Below are 14,498 nucleotides of genomic sequence, written 5' to 3'. Positions count from 1 at the left end.
GACACGGCCAATCAGTAAAAAAAAAGTGTCACTTTGACAAAAGACAAATAGTTCACTGCTTTAGCCCACCGGTGTGTTGAAGCGTGAAACCACAACATTTACAATTTGAGTACGACGTTTCGCTGGTTGTAAATGTTGTGGTTTCACGCTTCAACACACCGGTGGGCTAAAGCAGTGAACTATTTGTCTTTTGTCAACGTGACACTTTTTTTTTACTGATTGGCCGTGTCGGGTGGTGGAGGGTTACGACACATTTATAAATAACGCGATCTAAACCCAAAAATCGTTGATTATGAACAATATTGGTCGCGAAAGCCTACGTGTTTGCATTCAATTGTTAATTTTTACATTAACTATCAGCATATCTAGCAACATAATACGTATGTACATCTCACTGCATAATTGTACACTTCCGTTTGAATAAGGATGTGCATCTCCCTGCATAATTCCATGATTCGTGTTAATTTGCTAATATTCACCCCCCAATGTCCTCTAAACTGCTGCAAGTTCAGAGGATTATAAAGCGACATACAGTCTGAAGTATCAAAATTGGTGATCTCGAGCTTGATTTGGAATAAAATGTGCATGTTTAAACTGTGCTGATTTTGTTTTATAATTATATTTAAGGACAATCGTGTTGAGCGGGGTGCTTCTAGAAAATGAGTGTTTTATATTATAATTTCTGCCATCAACTTTGAATGATCATCTGAATGGTTTAGCTTGTAAGCGTGGTTTATTATAATGTCCATATTAAAGGTGTTTTGGGTTAGATCGCGTAAATATATAAATGTGTCGTTGAAACCCGCCACCACCCGACAAAGCCAACTAGTTAGGGTTGTCACGTAAACAGGACATGCATATTTGTCACTAGTACGGCACACCGGTGGGTTGAAGAGCCAAGCCACAACATTTACAATCTGAGTACGACGTTTCGCCTGTAATTAAAACTAGCTTCATCAGTCGAAAGCCAGATTTGGGAAGACTCACTGTTTCGTTCCTTATATATAAGCATAGATGTGTTGACCACGCAGCTGCGCTCTAATGAAGTACGCAGCCCTTTGTCGGCATGCATTTATTTAATGTTTTATTTTGAAGACACATTTATATACTTCCGCAATATAACCTAACAACCTCTATTATGGATGATATTGGTCCCGAAATCCTACATGTTAAACTCGTGTGTATGTGTTTAATATTTTGGATGTTTTTTTAATGATAATTGCATTAAAAATGGAGATGTTACCAGCGCCTCGAACCCGTCCAGAGACCTCGTGGGCCTCTGTGGTGGCTACGAGCCTTCCCTCCAGGACATTGCTCACATCCAGCGTTAGCGTCCGGCACCGCGGATGCGGTAGCGGATTCTTTTTTCCAAACTTTACTCGTGGCTGGGTAATGCCAAACAACAGGGGGCTCGTCTTCTGAGAAAAAAACACGAATAAAGGGGGCGTGGGAGCGTGGCGTAAGGTGTGGAAAGCTCTAAGCCCCAGGCTACCGTGGGCTCACCTCCCAATCAACGGGAGGCGAGCAGTGGAGGTTGCTCATGCATCCAAAAAAGATGAATATCAGTTGAGGGATGAAAGCAAGGCCGTGAATTATGCAGGATTAGCAGCATCAAAGAGAGGGGATATGGGAGATGCAGGTATGTGATTAGTACTACTTATGCCCGTGCATTATGCAGGATTAGCAGCATCAAAGGGAGGGGATATGGGAAATGCAGGTATGTGATTAGTACTACTTATGCCCGTGCATTATGCAGGATTAGCAGCATCAAAATGAGGGGATAGGGGAAGCATTCAATACATCGAAATATCTTCTTGGTTCTTTCGGTAAAGTCACGTAGAAGGGAAGTAATAAAATAATAAAAATAAAACATAATAAAACAATTCTCACGAAACGCAAGTAGCCGTCCTCAGGCGAACAATTCTTCGCCTGAGGACGGCTACTTGCGTTGTGGCCGAAACGTCGTGAGAATTGTTTTATTATGTTTTATTTTTATTATTTTATTACTTCCCTTCTACGTGACTTTACCGAAAGAACCAAGAAGATGAATCCCTGCAGTCACGAAAGCTTTAAATCGAAATTTTACATCGAAATAGTTAATAATTCCAAGCGTTTGCAGTGGAAACAGAAAATTAATTAGAATCGCATGCTTTTCTGTCATTAGCGTAACGTACTTCAATGTTGTGAGGCATCTAAGATTCATATCGTCAGCTTAACCTGTGAAAATAATCACAAAACCCCACTTTCCAAGTATACTACTGTTTGTATGTACATGGATCTGTACTTCTGTGTCCACTCCTATGTTAATTTACACTCGTTGATGTGGATATGTACATGCGTGAATGTGTGTGTATAGGTATGTACAATCATTTGTTCGCACATTTGTTCGTGTAGTAGAACTCAATCCCTTTGTACGTAAACTGCTGTGTATGTACACTCGTGTGTGTATGCGCACTTGTATGCATGTGTGTATGTATGAAGTAGTGTGTATGCACATTCGTGTATGTTTCAACAGTGCTGTGTATGTCCACTCGTGTGTGGGTGTGTGTACATGGGAGTGTATGTGTACTCGTGTGTGATTATGTATTGGAACAAACAAATTATTTTTATATTGTGTCATACAAAGAAATGAGGGGCAACGTATTAGGAATGCGCCACCACAACAGGGAACTACAGGGATGAGACTTCCCGCTCGTGGTGCTAAATGAATGAAAACAGCGCCACTGAGCAGACAGAGCCCCGCCCCTACAGCACGTGAGTGTGACGTAGTGAGTGTGACCAGCGGACTGCCACGATGCTGCCAGGTAAGTGTTAACTTGTGTGATGGAGATGCTTCACCTGAAACTCGCCTCCACACGTGTTCGCTATGAACATTGTAGCAATAAGGGACGATCAGTCATCTTTAACATGTCATGTCTTTATTAATCTGCAAGAAAACTCACGTTAATACTCGTATCGAAATCTTTATTAATACGTATGCTCAAACAGGAAAGGAACTAGGCAAATTATTTCCCAATAGGAATTCAACAGTTAAAAGATATTCTTAAAATCAAACACGTAAACGTCGATTTCCCCTTTGACGTCCTTGTCGACTGAAGCCATTCGTCCAAAGTATAAAATTGTTGTCATTCTGAAATCAGTGAACACTGCTGGAACTTAAAAGGAAGACATTCATCTGAACACATTATAGAGCATTCACAACATCACTCCAGCTTGAAGTCCTAGAAATCACCGAAATATATATATATATATATAAGAGACACGAATATGACTCTCCAGCCACTCCACTACATAAAGTCATCTCTCAGGATGCAACTGCATGGGGTCGAAAGAGGAATTTCGTTTAGGACTCATGACAACATTTTTACTCTTTGCTTGATGATGCCTGTGAAGTGTTGCTGACAGTGAAAATGCTTCCAACACACAGAGCAATCAAATGGTTTTGTTAAAATGATTAGACTAGCTTGGAGTAGTGCTGGAAATCACTGATATAATCAATTGCACCTAATAAATTGATCTAACAGAGACACAAACGTGCACATTACAGGACTTTACCAGAAGTACTCAATACTTTGATTATCCAGCCACTCCAGCAGCCATTTCTCATTATCAACCTGCATGGGGTCGAAATAAGAATTGTCGTCAGGACTCGTTACATCCACTACATCCACGCAACTCTCTGGATCCACCTGCATAGGTTCAAAAGATGCATTTTTTTCTGGACTCATTGCAGCACTTTGTTTTTCACCTTTTGATTTCACTTCCCTATCAATGCTGATCTTCTCATGCTTGTTTCGGGGTGATGACCGTGTTCTCTCCAACGGAGAAGAATTGAATGGCTTCTCGCCCGTGTGTGTTTTTTCGTGATTGCGAAGAGTTGATAAATCTGCAAATGACTTCCCACACACAGAGCAATTGAATGGCTTCACGCCCGTGTGTGTATTCTGGTGACTTTGAAGACTTTGTTTCATTGAAAATGCCTTCCCACACACAGAGCACTTGAATGGCTTCTTGCCCGTGTGTGTTTTCTGGTGACCGTGAAGATGTGATTTCTGTACAAATGCCTTCCCACACACAGATTTGTTCGTGTAGTAGAACGCAATCCCTTTGTACGTCAACAGCTGTGTATGTACACTCGTGTGTGTATGCGCACTTGTATGCATGTGCACCCGTGTGTGTATGTATGAAGCAGTGTGTATGCATATTCGTGTATGTTTATACAGCGCTGTGTATGTCCACTCGTGTGTGGGTGTGTGTACATGTGAGTGTAAACGAATCAAGGGGGCGTGGGAGAGTGGCGTAAGGTGTGGAAAGCTCTCAGCCCCAGGCTACCGTGGGCACACCTCCCAATCAACGGGAGGCGAGGAGTGGTGGTTGCTCAAGCATCCACCGAAGATAAATATCTGTCGAGGGATAAAAGCAAGGCAAATGAGTTAGATTCATTCTTTCTAGATTTGAAGCTTTCGTGACTGCAATGATTCATATTCTCAGGTTTTTTCGGTAAAGTCACGTAGGTAAAACATTAAAAGTAATGAAAGTAAAATAAAACAAAACAAAAATAAAAATAAAATTCACGACGTTTCGGAGGCAACACAAGTCTCCGTCATCAGGTGGGACCGTCACAGCCAGATTAGCTGCATCAAGTGAAGCAATGATTCAAGATGTAATCCCTTATAAGCAAGTTGAAGGGGGGAGGAGAGGGGGGGGGAGTTCATCAGAATGTGGTAGCCAATGAATGGAACGTATCGGGAGGGGGGGGGGTGGGAGGGGGAGGGAGCCAACAAAACATTTGGCGACGGCTTGGACGCGGCTGCTGCGCACGCCAACACAATGGGCAGAAAGGGGGGAGGGGAGGTCTGATACACATGATAGAACAAAGGAACGAAAATGCCCATGTTTATACCAATGCAGGCTGAAAAATGAAGAGAGTACTGTTAAAAATAACTGGGGATGTTAACACTCGGTGAAGTAAATTAAAATAGTGCCTGTCAGATAAGATGGTCCAAAAAGTGTAATTAAGTCTTTTTTGCGTGGTTAATAACATCTTTCCAGTGATTACTGAGTTTGTACCCATCATCACGGTTGAAATTATGTCTGTGTTTGTATATTTGTATGGCTTCGTGTACAAACCTTTGATGGTAGCCAGGAGGCTTGCAGAGAACCTTGGTCTCGGAAAAGACAATTTCATGAGAGCCCGCCGAGTTGTAGCAATGATCGGCAACGGCCGAAGAATCAGTTCTGCCGTGTTTCAGATCTGACTTGTGCTCGCGGACACGATCAGCAACATGACGTTTTGTTTCTCCAATGTAGCAATCACCACAAATGCAACTCAATTTGTAGACTCCAGGATACTGTAAGTCAGGAACGACATCCTTCACAGATGGAATCAGATCACGGATTTTATGCACTGTGCTGAATCGGACTTGGATCTTATGTTTGTTTAGAATTTTGGAGATCTTTTTGGTCACGCCTGCTATGTATGGTAACGTGATAGTTTTGGTCGGAGTTTCATGTGGTTGTTTCTGTGTGGTGGGAGAGACAGCTTGGCGGATAGTACGGTCAGAGTATCCGTTCATCCTGAGGGCCCGATGTACATGTCTTAATTCATCAGTCAGGTGGTGTTGGTCAGAAATGCCATGGGCTCTGTGGTATAGCGTTTTGATGAGAGAATTCTTTTGAGATGGGTGGTGGTGGGAATCCGGTTTCAGGTAGGAATCTGTGTGGGTGGCTTTCCTGTAGACAGAATGTCCCAAGGATCCGTCAAGCCTCCTCTTAAACAGAATATCCAAGAATGGTAGTTTACCGTCTTCCTCCACTTCCATGGTGAATCTGATAGATGGGTGTCTAGAATTGATGTGGTCCAAGAAGTGGTTCAATGCTGGGAGGCCATGTGGCCAGATGACGAAAGTGTCATCCACATATCTCTTCCACAGGGAAGGACGCAGGGTGGATGTCTGGATGGCGTCTGATTCAAACTTTTCCATGAAAATGTTGGCTATAACTGGTGACAAGGGGGAGCCCATAGGGGTGCCCTCATTCTGTTTGTAGAAGGTGCCATTCCAGGTAAAATAGGTGTTGGTGAGGCAATGCCTAACCAGCGCAGGTACATCAGAATTCAATCCCTGTTGGACTAAGTCCTCAATTATTGTTAGGGTGTCCGGTACTGGGACTTTGGTAAACAAAGATACTACATCAAAGCTGACGAGAATGTCATCAGGAGATAGTACCATGTCCTTAACCATAGAGACTAATTGGGTTGAGTTGAGTACTGCCGAAGAGGTCTTGCCTGTGAAGGGGAGCAGAGTATCTGATAGAAAACGGGCTAGTTTGTACGTCGGAGAGTTTATCGTCGACACGATGGGTCGTAGCGGGGTGCCTTCTTTATGGATTTTAGGAAGACCATAGAGTCTGGGAGGTCTTGCCGCCGATGGTTTTAGAGAGGGACGTTTGCTTGGTTCGATTAGGGAAGTCGAACTCATGATGATACTGTTGGTTTTTGTCGTTAGGCTTTTAGTGGGATCGTTTTTAATTTTGGAGTAAAAATTAAAAACGATCCCACTAAACGCCTAACGACAAAAACCAACAGTATCATCATGAGTTCGACTTCCCTAATCGAACCAAGCAAACGTCCCTCTCTAAAACCATCGGCGGCAAGACCTCCCAGACTCTATGGTCTTCCTAAAATCCATAAAGAAGGCACCCCGCTACGACCCATCGTGTCGACGATAAACTCTCCGACGTACAAACTAGCCCGTTTTCTATCAGATACTCTGCTCCCCTTCACAGGCAAGACCTCTTCGGCAGTACTCAACTCAACCCAATTAGTCTCTATGGTTAAGGACATGGTACTATCTCCTGATGACATTCTCGTCAGCTTTGATGTAGTATCTTTGTTTACCAAAGTCCCAGTACCGGACACCCTAACAATAATTGAGGACTTAGTCCAACAGGGATTGAATTCTGATGTACCTGCGCTGGTTAGGCATTGCCTCACCAACACCTATTTTACCTGGAATGGCACCTTCTACAAACAGAATGAGGGCACCCCTATGGGCTCCCCCTTGTCACCAGTTATAGCCAACATTTTCATGGAAAAGTTTGAATCAGACGCCATCCAGACATCCACCCTGCGTCCTTCCCTGTGGAAGAGATATGTGGATGACACTTTCGTCATCTGGCCACATGGCCTCCCAGCATTGAACCACTTCTTGGACCACATCAATTCTAGACACCCATCTATCAGATTCACCATGGAAGTGGAGGAAGACGGTAAACTACCATTCTTGGATATTCTGTTTAAGAGGAGGCTTGACGGATCCTTGGGACATTCTGTCTACAGGAAAGCCACCCACACAGATTCCTACCTGAAACCGGATTCCCACCACCACCCATCTCAAAAGAATTCTCTCATCAAAACGCTATACCACAGAGCCCATGGCATTTCTGACCAACACCACCTGACTGATGAATTAAGACATGTACATCGGGCCCTCAGGATGAACGGATACTCTGACCGTACTATCCGCCAAGCTGTCTCTCCCACCACACAGAAACAACCACATGAAACTCCGACCAAAACTATCACGTTACCATACATAGCAGGCGTGACCAAAAAGATCTCCAAAATTCTAAACAAACATAAGATCCAAGTCCGATTCAGCACAGTGCATAAAATCCGTGATCTGATTCCATCTGTGAAGGATGTCGTTCCTGACTTACAGTATCCTGGAGTCTACAAATTGAGTTGCATTTGTGGTGATTGCTACATTGGAGAAACAAAACGTCATGTTGCTGATCGTGTCCGCGAGCACAAGTCAGATCTGAAACACGGCAGAACTGATTCTTCGGCCGTTGCCGATCATTGCTACAACTCGGCGGGCTCTCATGAAATTGTCTTTTCCGAGACCAAGGTTCTCTGCAAGCCTCCTGGCTACCATCAAAGGTTTGTACACGAAGCCATACAAATATACAAACACAGACATAATTTCAACCGTGATGATGGGTACAAACTCAGTAATCACTGGAAAGATGTTATTAACCACGCAAAAAAGACTTAATTACACTTTTTGGACCATCTTATCTGACAGGCACTATTTTAATTTACTTCACCGAGTGTTAACATCCCCAGTTATTTTTAACAGTACTCTCTTCATTTTTCAGCCTGCATTGGTATAAACATGGGCATTTTCGTTCCTTTGTTCTATCATGTGTATCAGACCTCCCCTCCCCCCTTTCTGCCCATTGTGTTGGCGTGCGCAGCAGCCGCGTCCAAGCCGTCGCCAAATGTTTTGTTGGCTCCCTCCCCCTCCCACCCCTCCCCCTCCCGATACGTTCCATTCATTGGCTACCACATTCTGATGAACTCCCCCCCCCTCTCCTCCCCCCTTCAACTTGCTTATAAGGGATTACATCTTGAATCATTGCTTCACTTGATGCAGCTAATCTGGCTGTGACGGTCCCACCTGATGACGGAGACTTGTGTTGCCTCCGAAACGTCGTGAATTTTATTTTTATTTTTGTTTTGTTTTATTTTACTTTCATTACTTTTAATGTTTTACCTACGTGACTTTACCGAAAAAACCTGAGAATATAGATTCATTCTATGACCTCCTACATAATAATCCCATGATACTCGTATGTATGGATGTCATATGTATATATATGCGAACCTAGGGACGGATATGCGACCAGGAGGTGAGGGATTAGAATTGCACTATAATTATTAGAATCGCATTGTGGCCGCATTAGAATTTGCTGATTGTGCAATCTCAATTAATTTGAATAGCAATTTACAGTATTTAACCGCACAATCCTAATCAAAACTCGATGAGCATATTTATTGTTCCAGTTGTAACGTGTTCATTCGTTTATTTGTTAGATCTAGTAATATGTTATTCATCATCATCACGATCAATGGGCTAAGGGTGCATAGGTGTGAACTGCACATTTTGTACTTCTGCGTTTAAGTATACCATAAACCACAACATAGGAAACACCACAACAAAATGAGCACTCGAGTGTGTACGTACACGTATGTGTGTGCATATGTATGTACAATCGTGCGTGTTCGCAGTGGAACGCAATCCTTGTGTGCGTACACTGCTGTGTATGTACACTGCGTTGTATGTATATATACACCCTGTATATGCACACTCGTGTGTGTATGCACTCCGCTTTTTAAATGCAGCAGTGTTGGGATGCACACTCGCGTGTGCATGTCTACTCGTCCGTGTTTTTTTAAGGAAGGATATGGTATGGTAACAAAAACGTACGATCAGTCATGTTTAAAAACAAATCAGGTCTGTATTGATTTGCAAGAATATTAACAGTAAAACTCGCATTAAATGTTTTTATCAATTCGCTTGGTCAAACGGTTAACAAACTAGGAAATTTATATCACTTTCAGGAATGCAACAGTTATAAAATATTCTCAAATCAAACACGTAAATATCGATTAATCATCTTCTTGGTTCTTTCGGTAAAGTTACGTATAAGGGAAATAATACAAATAAAACATAATAAATTAATTCTCACGACGTTTCGGCCACAACGCACACAGCCGTCCTCAGGTGAAGACCAGGTCTGTCGGGGAGACAGCGTCTGAATGAAACACCACCACGCTTGGAGCGTATATTTAAGCTGGGTTGTAAGGGGAAGAGCGCCTTTACAAATTAATTTGCAAATCAAGAGGAATTTAGCATATGCAAGTTAGTGATTAGTACTACTTGTGAAATGCGTAGGAGGTGGGCGGGGGGTTTCAAAGTCATATTATGCCCGTGCAATTATGCAGGATTAGCAGCATCAAAGGGAGGGGATAGGCGTAGCATTAATAAAGGGAAGGAATGTTAATAGTATGTAGCTGCAGTAACTAAACAACCACGTAAAAAACTAAAGTATAAACTACATAGTATCATCAGTATACTAAATATACTCTCCAATAAGCTGAGCTACTAACAGTAAGTAATACATTACAATTCTCTGTCGCAAAAAATATAATATGCTTCCAGCTAAACTTTTTTCCCTTACATCACACGGGTCTACCCCGTTCTATATGCTGCCATCGACAAACCCAACATTAAATTATATACTGTTCAGATAATCGTCGCTGGTGTTGGCCGTGAGCATGAATTTAACGTGAGCGAGAATTGAGCTGTGCGCTAACCACTACACTACCTCTACACACGCGCGAGTGTGCATGCACAGCAATATTAACGTCAATATTTTTTTGCAGATTAATAAAAATCTGATTTTTTTTAACTATCTGAGCATCCGTTAACTCTACAATGCTTACAACAAACACGTACACACACGAGTCAAAGTCAAGTGTACTTACACAGCAGTGTAAATACACACACGCTTACAGGCAATACCATATCGATTATCATTAAAAGTGTATGACAGCAATCGTAATAATTTGCGTGGATTAAATTAAACAAATCACCTTGATTGTTCTGTAGCGCTCATATCAACACAAGCACTTCAATATATTTATAAAACAAAGTCAGCACGGTATAAACTTGCACCTCAAAGTTCAAAATCACAATTTTAATACTTCAGTCTGCATTTCCCTGGCAACGCATTTGAACTGGCAGCATTTTGCAGCATATTGCAGGGTGAATATAGTAGCAAATGAATGCAAATTATGCGATGAGATGAATATACGTATTCAGGCTTAAGCTCAATGGCAAGATTAGCGAAGCTCTGTTGCTAGATATGCAGATTGTAAATTCTAAAAACAAAAATTTAATTTAAAGATCATGAAATACAACGTCGAGAAATTCATATTTCATCAATGCAACATCATTCCAAACGACCCCACCATTTGTGTGCTGGTGTCATTGACCCAATTCGAATGATACCTGTGACTTACAGCTTTCCACACCTTACGCCACGCTCCCACGCCCCCTTCATTCGTTTTTTGTTTATCAGAAGGAGGCACTCCCTGTTTTTTGCCATTCCCCTGCCACGAGTAAAGTTTTGCAAAAACAACCCCCTTCCTTCATTGACCGTGTCAGATGGTAACGCTGTGGTGGATGTGAGCAATGTCCCGGAAGGAAGGCTCGTAGCCACCACAGCTGCCCACGAGGTATTTGGACGGGTGCGAGAGGCTGGTAACCCCTCAATATTCAATGGAATTACCGTAAAAACACGTCCAAAATATTAAACACGTGCAAAATATTGAACACAAACACACTGGTGTATATACACACCGAAGGTCGTATGTTACAGACTTAAAGGTCATCTAAAAGGTGATGATTGTTCTTGTTGCATTACTTTATTAAAGACCACGCTTACAAGCTAAACCATTCAGATGATTATTTAAAGTTTATGACGTAAATTATAATATAACACACTTGTTTGCTAGAAGCACCATGTTCAACACGAGTGTCCTTAAAGATGTTTATTAAACAGGTTCATCACAGTATAAACTTGCACCTCTTAGTCCAAATCAAACTCGACATCTTCATTTCTATATTTCGAACTGTATGTCGCTGTTACATCTTCTAAACCTGCAGCAGTTTACAGGACATAGCCGGGTGAATATTAGCAAATTCACAGGAAGCACTGAATTATGCATACAATTATGCAGTGAGATGCACATACATATTAAGGTTTAATAACAATGGCCAGATTAGCTAAGCTATGTTGTTTTATATGCAGTTTGTAAATGTAAAAAAATAAATTTAATGCAAGGTCCATGATAGGCCAAGACGAGAACAAAGGATTTGGATGCTAGAGGGGAGTTATAAGGAGCTTAAAATCAGACCTCAAGACCATTTGGAGAGGAATTTCACTGAGGAAAGACGCTCGACTCCTCGCTCTGCAGATTACCCTTCTGCTAGACCCAGCCTTGGCGAGCACGATTGCGTGGCGACTGGGAGAGTTTGTGGCGATCTCTTCAGACGGGTCACAGGGACATCGATACGCCGTGCATCAACAAGTAAGTGACTTTGTTAGTGGATACACTGGTAATCGTGTGTCGTCCGACTTACGAGACGTTACTGTGTCTCGGTTAGACGGTAGTGAGAGTTTGCTTTTTGGCGATTTGAGCCAGACATCCACGCAACTTAAAGGGTACCTTTAACTCTCAACAACACCCGCGACTGTTCCTCTGCTCTGAAGAATCAGTCACATGGAGCAGATAAACTCTCCACAGCGCCACGCACACACGGTTAAGAAGCCATTCAATTTCTCTGCGTGTGGGAAGTCATTTTCACTGAAATCAACTCTTAACCGTCACCAGAAAACAGACACGGGCGAGAAGCCGGTCAATTGCTCTGTGTGTGGGAAGTCATTTTCACGGAAATCAACTCTTAACAGTCACCATAAAACACACACGGGCGAGAAGCCGTTCAAGTGCTCTGTGTGTGGGAAGGCATTTGCAGATTTATCAACTCGTCGCAATCACCAGAAAACACACACGGGCGAGAAGCTGTTCAATTGCTCTGTGTGTGGGAAGTCATTTTCACTGAAATCAACTCTTAACCGTCACCAGAAAACACACACGGGCGAGAAGCCGTTCAATTGCTCTGTGTGTGGGAAGTCATTTTCACGGAAATCAACTCTTAACAGTCACCATAAAACACACACGGGCGAGAAGCCGTTCAAGTGCTCTGTGTGTGGGAAGGCATTTGCAGATTTATCAACTCGTCGCAATCACCAGAAAACACACACGGGCGAGAAGCCATTCAAGTGCTCTGTGTGTTGGAAGTCATTTTCACGGAAATCAACTCTTAACCGTCACCAGAAAACACACACGGGCGAGAAGCCATTCAAGTGCTCTGAGTGTGGGAAGTCATTTTCACAGAAATCAACTCTTAACAGTCACCAAGAAACACACACGGGCGAGAAGCCATTCAATTGCGCTGTGTGCGGGAAGGCATTTGCAAGGAAGTCAGATCTTCACACGGTCATCACCCCGAAACAAGCATGAGAAGATCAGCAATGATAGGGAAGTGAAATCAAAAGGTGAAATACAAAGTGCTGCAATTAGTCCTGAAAAAAATGAATCTTTCGAACCTGTGCAGGTGGATCCTGAGAGATGCGTTGATGTAGCGGATGTAATGAGTCCTGACGACAATTCCTATTTCGACCCCATGCGGGTTGATAATGAGAAATGGCTGCTGGAATGGCTGGATAATCAAAGTATTGAGTACTTCTGTTAAAGTCCTGGAATGTGCACGTTTGTGTCTCTGTTAGATCAATTTATAAGGTGAAATTGATTATATCAGTGATTTCCAGCACAACTCCAAGCTAATGTAATCAATTTAATAAATCCATTCGATTGCTCTGTGTGTTGGAAGCATTTTCACAGTCAGCAACACTTCACAGGAATCATCAAGCAAAGAGTACAAATGTTGTCATGAGTCCTAAACGAAATTCCTCTTTCGAGCCCATGCAGTTGCAACCTGAGAGATGGATTTATGTATTGGAGTGGCTGGAGAGTCATATTTCTGTCTCTTATATATTTTTTTCAGTGATTTCTAGGATTTCAAGCGAGAGTGATGTTGTTAATGCTCTACATTGTGTTCAGATAAAAGTGTTCCTGATAAGTTCCAGAAGTGTTCACTCATTTCAGGATGACAACAATTTTATACTTCGATAGATACATTGCTTCGTCTCGTAGTTGGATCATCGGCTCTGTTAAATGTGTGGTGTTTATGGTAGAAGTTGCCATGTGTTGTCATCTTCTCACAGCTACTGATCTGGGTGTGCCGTCTTCTTTTAAGATTTGCCCATTCCTGTTATTCATTTTGTCGTAGTGTTTGTGTTGAATTCCGTGTCTTGAGTGTTGAGGTTTATTCTAGACTTCGTCACGTTAAGGTGGTGCTTTGTCGTCCGATCGGATTACTTGTTGATGTGGTGTGATGCGCAGTGGTTGTGAGGTGGTTCAATTCCTGATTTTACTCTCGTGGTTAAGTGGTCTTGTTGAGCTAAAGTTGGAGAAAGTCAGTGATCACAACTTTGCTCACTATTTTAAACATGTTCATTAATTTTCATCATTGTGTAATAAATTAATTCACTTCAAATAATAGGTTTAAGAGTGTGCGTGGATTGCACGTTCGTTGTTCCTGTGTTTGATGGCTTGGACTTCTGGACGAATAGCTTCAGTGGAAAAGAATGTCAAAGGGGAAATCGACGTTTACGTTTTTGATTTTAAGAATCTGTTTTAACTGTTTAATTCCAAATTGAGAAATAATTTGCCTAGTTCCTTTCCTGTTTGAGCATGCGTGTTAATAAAGATTTCTATACGAGTATTAACGTGAGTTTTCTTGCAGATTAATAAAGACCTGTTTTTAAAGATGACTGATTGTACGTTATTGCTACCATATCCTTCCTTAAAAGACGGACGAGTAGACATACACACACGAGTGTGCATCCAAACGCGACTGTATATACAGCGGTGTGCATTCACACACGAGTGTGCATGTGTTTCTTCGAGTTTTAACGTTAATATACTTGCAGGACAATAAAGACCTGCTATGTTAAAAATGACT

General features: G+C 42.2%; 1 pseudogene; it reads left to right on the top strand.

Moving 5' to 3' along the window:
* The first annotated feature begins 12,133 nt into the window (after window positions 1-12,133).
* LOC144953664 (uncharacterized) overlaps window positions 12,134-14,498 on the top strand; it is a 564,993-nt pseudogene continuing 562,628 nt past the window's right edge.

This window comes from Lampetra fluviatilis, chromosome 80 (assembly GCF_964198595.1).
Source record: "Lampetra fluviatilis chromosome 80, kcLamFluv1.1, whole genome shotgun sequence".
Taxonomy (NCBI): domain Eukaryota; kingdom Metazoa; phylum Chordata; class Hyperoartia; order Petromyzontiformes; family Petromyzontidae; genus Lampetra; species Lampetra fluviatilis.
Note: the sequence above shows the minus strand (reverse complement) of the source record. Positions and strands in the feature narration are given on the sequence as shown.